This window comes from Solanum verrucosum, unplaced genomic scaffold, assembly GCF_900185275.1.
Source record: "Solanum verrucosum unplaced genomic scaffold, falcon-dt-bn FXZP01000194.1, whole genome shotgun sequence".
NCBI classification, from domain to species: Eukaryota; Viridiplantae; Streptophyta; class Magnoliopsida; order Solanales; family Solanaceae; genus Solanum; species Solanum verrucosum.
This window is the reverse complement of record NW_026020416.1, coordinates 3,073,172-3,080,018: the sequence shown is the minus strand read 5'-3', so window position 1 is coordinate 3,080,018 and position 6,847 is coordinate 3,073,172. Positions and strand designations below refer to the sequence as shown.

At 34.6% G+C, this 6,847-nt stretch overlaps 2 pseudogenes; both read left to right on the top strand.

Annotated features, from left to right (window-relative positions):
* Positions 1 to 1,406: 1,406 nt before the first annotated feature.
* Positions 1,407 to 3,095, top strand: LOC125840862 (putative F-box protein At1g49610; annotated as a pseudogene).
* A 279-nt stretch (positions 3,096 to 3,374) lies between these two features.
* Positions 3,375 to 3,491, top strand: LOC125840919 (U6atac minor spliceosomal RNA; annotated as a pseudogene).
* The last annotated feature ends 3,356 nt before the right edge of the window (positions 3,492 to 6,847 follow it).

The window sequence follows — 6,847 nt, the reverse complement described above, 5'->3', positions numbered from 1 at the left end:
TTTCTAGGTGGGAAGGTAGAAAAAACATGAAGAGATATTTCATTTCCATGGGTTTAGTAAAATAACAAAATAGCCCTTGGAAAGTAACACATGATTTTTCTAGGAATAGCCTGACCACATGGTTTAACAAGGACTTTGGAAATTGAATCCAAGAGGTAACTGTTTAATAGTGACACATGTTACTTATAAATTCACTTTATAACTTTGTTTGGCCACTTTAAAAAGAGGAAAAGGTTGAATGTATTTTTCTACTGTAGTTTATTGGTCAAATTTATTAAATGTTAATTATCCCATGATTTTTACTTTCAACATTATTGAATTTAATAGGGTAAACAATACAAATTTTATTTGTTTAGGGCCTAATACGTGCATTTTCATGAGTTTTCAAAATTATCATCGTGCCAATTTTTGGGAATCTGACATATCTAGCTTTCAAATATAGAAAAAGAAAAACAATGATTATATTTTAAATGGATTCAAAAGGAAAGTAGGTGTGACAAAATGGAAACGAGGGTGTATATCTTTTTCAAATATTTAAGAAGTAAACTATTACGTCAATGATCATTTTAGCATTCTGACCAAAAAAATAAAAATTAAATGGTCAACTCCATGGCTACTATATATATAAGTACTGTGGCATTATCCCTTTCATGAAAATATACATACAACCAAAAAAAATCAAGATTTTGAAATGGCAACCAAAGTCCAGCTACCTTGTGTATGTATCCTTTATCCTTTCATTTCTTAAGTTGTGTGTTTAGATTTTGATGAATAATTTAGTTTACATAAAATACCTTATTTCTCTTTTTATGGTTTGAATATGGTTTAAACCACCGGAAATTGTAATCATTACTATTACATGGGATAATCTTAGTAGCATTGACTACTAAATTTTCACTTTATTTGTGAGATAGTTTGATTCCTCACCTTAATTGTAATCTCCTCCTTCATTTTTTTCCTTTCCCAACCCTTTTTTTAAAAAACAAAAATATATTAAAAAATATCATATATTATCACATTATAAAAAATAGTGTCATGTGATATAACTTTGTTAGTTGGAAATTAAAGAAAGAATAAACAAAAAAGACACGGAAATTGTCTATAGAAATTATAATTACAAGTAAACTTATTCTCAGTATTGATGTCTGAAAATCCCCCCCCCCCCCTCTTTCTTAGCCCTGTGTTGTTTCTCAACAAAAGAGAAGTATCTTTTATTAAGAGATGTGATTTTTTTGAAGAATTACGACTTTTCCAAAAGGTGGTGACTTTTCAAAAAGGTTGTGACTATTTCAAAGGATTTCCACATTTCCAAGGTCACACCTCTTATTTTTCAACAACATATTTACGGTAGAGTGGTTCGCTGACACTGTGATTTCCGGTAGCCAAAGGAATACAGTTTGAACAACATGAGCAACCAAGACCAATTCTCTGGCAACTCAGAAAGTCTGCTTATTGAAAACTTACCTCAAGAAAAAGCAAAGATTAAGATAGAATGTGAAGATATTTATAGGATCAGTCAACTACCTGACGCTCTTATTGTTCAAATTCTATCTCGATTGTCCATAACATATGAGTTCAGAACAACTATTCTCTCTAAGCATTGGCAATACTTCTGGACTTGTGTCGACAACATTATTTATGAAGAAAAGTATGGTCGTTCAGATAACTTGACAGTGCACAAAATCATTTCCTTAACGGATAATGTACTACCTCTCCTTAGTTGTTCTAGCATTAAAAAGTTGAATCTAAACTTTGTGTTCATATATGATGATGGCCTGTCTTATTTTCCCAAAATTGACAAGTGGCTTGAATTTGCTGTGAAAAAAAAAGTGGAGGATTTACGCATGAATATACGGTATATTGTTGATCCGACGGAGCATGACCAACCTTATAGCTTACCAGAAGTTCTCTGTAGTAGTTCATCGATTCTAAAACTCAACTGCGAGAATTGTAGAATATTAGAAGATTGTGTACTAAATTGGACATCTATGAAGAGTTTAATGCTGGAAGATTTGTTTCTCCGAGATAAACACATTAAACAAATAATGTTAAATTGTCCTCAATTGGAATCTTTGAAGCTACATGACTTTTTGTGGTTTTAATCGTTTGCACATGACTTCTCCAAAATGTAGGCGACTGGAATTGATCCATCACGGTCATCCTCGCGGGGATTGGTATTCATTCGAAGGTGATACATGTTGCTTTGAAATTGTTGCTCCATATGTTGAACATTTAACTATTTCTAGGGTTTTTAATGATACGAGAATTAAGCTGAGGAATTTTCATGTTTGAACCATGCCAATCTTGATCTCTACTGTGATGAAAATATAGTGGAAGATCTTTTGGTAAGCGCCTGTTGTGCTAATGAGCTAATACTGCCATCCTGGTTGATCAAGGTCAATTATCAGTCCCAAATGTGTCCAGTATTTTTATGTTGATTGTGAATAGAGCTCATGTTTTATATTCTGCCTCATTCTTTTGTTTAGGTGATTTCCAATTTGATGTTGGAAGAGGAAGACATCTCCTTACCGTTGCTCGAATGCAGATAGTTGACAATAAGTTCTTATATTTCAAAACTTTCATTCCTCCTACTAGACAACCTCTTAAGGTCGACTCCTAAGTTGAAAAATTTGATGATATTTCCTGATATGACGGTATGTTTTCTATTCATTTCTTTATGTCAAATGTATATTGATCCCCTACAGCCTCAACGACTAACCTGATTTGTCCTTCTTTGGTATCTATAGTATGAAGACAAAGACATTTATTTGTTGGAAGACAAGAAGTACCTCTCCTTTGAAGAAAACATATTCAAAGTTTCCTAACATAATTTGAAGAATGTCAAGGTTATGCCATTATGTGGTGGTACGCTTACATCTAACACAACAAAGCTTGATCAATTCTTGAAGTTCTTACTTGAGCATGCAATAAATCTAGAGAAACTAGTTATAGTGCCACTACATAAGGAATGCAACAGTTGTTCTACTAATACATCAAATCTGAAGAAGAATTTGTTAGCTTTTCCAACAAGTGCAATTATTTCCTTACGACCAGTTCATTACAATGTTTTCTATGAGATGTTTGAAACTCTATAAAGACACATAATACTATAATTCATATATTGATTGGTTAGTTGTCTAGCCAAGTAATATCTTTAGTCCCTTTTTAATGAAGAAATATCATTTGATGAAGTTACAAGTTACATTCAGGAGGTGATGTAGAAGTCGTAGATTTAATATTGTATCCAAATGAAGCGATTAAAAACATAAATATGTAGCTTCCATTGATTAAAGTAATTAAAACTTAATTATATGCCAGCCATTAATTAGCACAAAATAATTAGTTGCTCATCCCTTAACCTAAGAATTGTGCTCGTATAAACGAGAGTGAGAGTTGGTTGGCATCTCCCCCAACAAGGATGGCTTCGGGTTTTACCTATTACCACACATCCGTTTAAGGCATTTCAACTTGATATAGAAAAATCTTTGGTTGGAGAATGAAGAGTTACCCACCCCCCCTCCCCCGGAATGCCCCCCTACTCGAGGCAAAGAATTAGTTAGGCTCCAATGCAGATACCAAACACCTTAAAAAAAAGGAGGGAAAGCCATTTTAGCACCAAAAACGTTTATGAAATTTAGCTAACTTTTATAATAGAATATGCATAGGAATAATCAATGGTGAATCCAGAAATAACTAGTAGTATATAGTCTATAGGGAGAAACAAGAGAACTGAAACTAACACGAGTGATTATAGTAAAACAAAAAGTTATTGTTATGACCCGAGACTACCCCTAGTCGTAGCACGGTGCTTTGAGTCACAACTGACCCCAAGCAAACTTTTGATATTGGTATAGTCATGAGCAACTAAATAGGAACATATAAAAGAATCCATACTTTCCAAGATTCCAATTTGGTTGAGTAAACCTGAAGTATAGTCGATGGACAACCTATTTTATAGCTTAGAACCCTCATGACCTTGTATTCATCAGAATCTTTTTCATATACAAAACCCATACTAACATCAATGTAGTGTGTCATTTGACAGTTCATATTGTGCATAGGAGGGAACATCTTGAATTGATTTATGGAAGGGGCAAATCAATTTACGAGAACCTGTAGTAGTAAATTGATTGAACCTACAACATTATAATTGGACATACATGGTTCATTAAGCTTTATCAAGTAGCCAGGATTTTATATACGGATCAAACGATATTTGTACCCAGTCTGAACAAGGATACAATGGTTATAAGGTTCTGAATTAAACGTCTTGAGATGCAGAGAGATAAACTAGGAGGTTGAAATCAAAGCGCAGTAGCGCTTACATAAGCACTTCAATCGCAACAGAGTTTTAACTGGTAATCTTGATAAAATACCCTCAAGACTATCATCGACAGGATACGAATTATCAGTTGCATTCTTCATCTTCTTCAAATTATAAGGAAAATGGAGATTCTATTTCAGGTTGAGACAACCAATCAAATAGTATTGTATGCAGAAACTAGAGTTCTTCTAATTGGATTTGGGTTATGGAGCATTGGAATGGATTGGAGGGAATAGAAGAAAATTAAATGGGTTGGGATTTAGTTTTTTCCAATAAGAAAATGTCACGTAATAAATAATAATAGTTTTTTAAAAAATGGTGTTAGATTCAAGGATAGAAATGGACCAAAAAGGAGGATTGCCGGGTATTTTTAGCCCAATAGGTGAATGAGTTATATATTTAAATCTTTTCAAATAATCCAATGATATTTTTGACCATTTTCCGTACTATATATTATAAATGTGAATGTTGAGGAGCTTATGGTCGGCCGATCAATAGACTGGGTTTCCCTTCTCCTCAACTTCCCCTATTCATATGTTTTATTTTATCCATTTTTATTTTATTGTTATTTTTTAAGATAAGAAAAAAATTATTTTAGTATGTTTATTTTCATATGTTATGTATTTACAAAAAAAAGTACCAAAAATAAACTTAAAATATTATAAAGAAGAACTTTCGCATATAGCCACTCAAAATAGCCTAACTACGCTCCATAGCTATAGTTTGATAATTACAATTTGTAGCTACATGTTATAGGGAGAAGAGAGGTGAGCGAGACTAAGACAGAGAAGAGAGGTGAGCGAGAGAGGGCGGAGAGTGGGAGAAAGGTGAAGTGTATATGTATATCGGTTGGATAATTGTATATTATACATATGTATTTGTATATATGGATAGCGAGATTGGGAGAGGGAGGAGAGAGGCGAGCGAGAGATGGAAGAGAGTGGGAGAAAGGTGAACTATATATGTATATCGGTTAGATAATTATATATTATACATATGCATTATGGCAAGCGAGATTGGGAGAGGGATGAGAGAGGCGACGAGATTGGGAGAGGGAGCAGAGAGGTGAGTGAGATTGAGAGAGGCGAGCGAGAGGGGGAAATAATTTGTATAATTCATGGTTACATTTGTATAATGCGCGGCTACATTTGAATACCTCCAAAAGCATCCTAACGCATAGAAGAGTCCACGAATCCAACTACCAACAATCCGACTAGACACTCACGACGTACCCTTTCTTTCTCTTCCTATCACCCGGCCCTTACCTCATAGTACATTAGATCAAGCTTCCCAACTAACGACCACGAATCTCCTTGTAACCTAAGGACATCCCTTGCTCTCCATTATTATGACCCCTGAACCCTTGGCCTCCCCGATTCATTCTAACAACAATATACATAACGGGTGACGTCAACATAGTAGAACAAACATAATAGGTCATCATATCATATACAATTCCGGGGAAACAACATCAAATATTATCTATGAACAAAATACAGTTTCACATTTCGCAAGATACACAATCATATCACATCATTGGTCCTCTCATGGAACCCTAACCCAAACTGTTAGCATACGGGAACGTTGTACCCGATCCAAATATTATGCCGAAACGTGGCAACCGAACCCATAATTATGCCAAAACATGGCAACCGATCCAAGTTAGTGTGTCGGAATGCAATACCCGATTCAGAATCACAATCAAAATGTATATCAACGCAATCATACAACAAGAGTGATTCAGAACAGATAGTTCTTCGTTCATACTTATTCACATTAGGTGTGATTAAAAAGCTTTGCTCACATACATGCACGTATTACAATGAATCAAGAACAATCTACCACACCCAATCATAGAATCACAACCATCCCAATGAACTACCCATCAACGTATATCATGTAAGCATTAATTCAACCATACCTAGCCCTAGTTCATCATCTAAGGCTTCTTCCTAGGATTTTGCCATATTTCGTTTGGTGAACGAAGTCCTACGCATAAATTGTAACACCTCGTAACTAGAAAGAGCTAGAATTAGAAACACTGAAATTTTGGAAAGAATAAAAATCTGGAAAATTTTGTTCAGTTAGGATAAGTTGAGTTTTTGATCAACTTCAAACGATTATAACTTCTAGAAAAAAATGAGTTAGGTGTCTTTCCAGATATGGTAGGAAATATCTTGCAATAATCTTTCCAATGCCGCCGAGTTTGCATGATTCTGAGTTCGTATGAGTGAGATATGCCCATTTGAAGTTGGGCTCTTCAAATAAGGAAATGTCCAATCCGGATTTTAGAAGGGCATTATGGTCTTTTCCATACCCCATGACTTAATTTCGTTTTTGCATAATTAATTGGGGTCTAAACTGATAGGATTCAGTTTACACTTTTTAAAATTAGAGTTAGGGTTTTTGGAGAAAGAACGCAAAAGGAGAGAAGAGGAGAAAAGAGCCAAAGATCATCGTTCGTAAGGTTTTCGCTTGTGGATTTCGTCAAGGGGTAATCCCTATGAGGTATGTGAGATCACA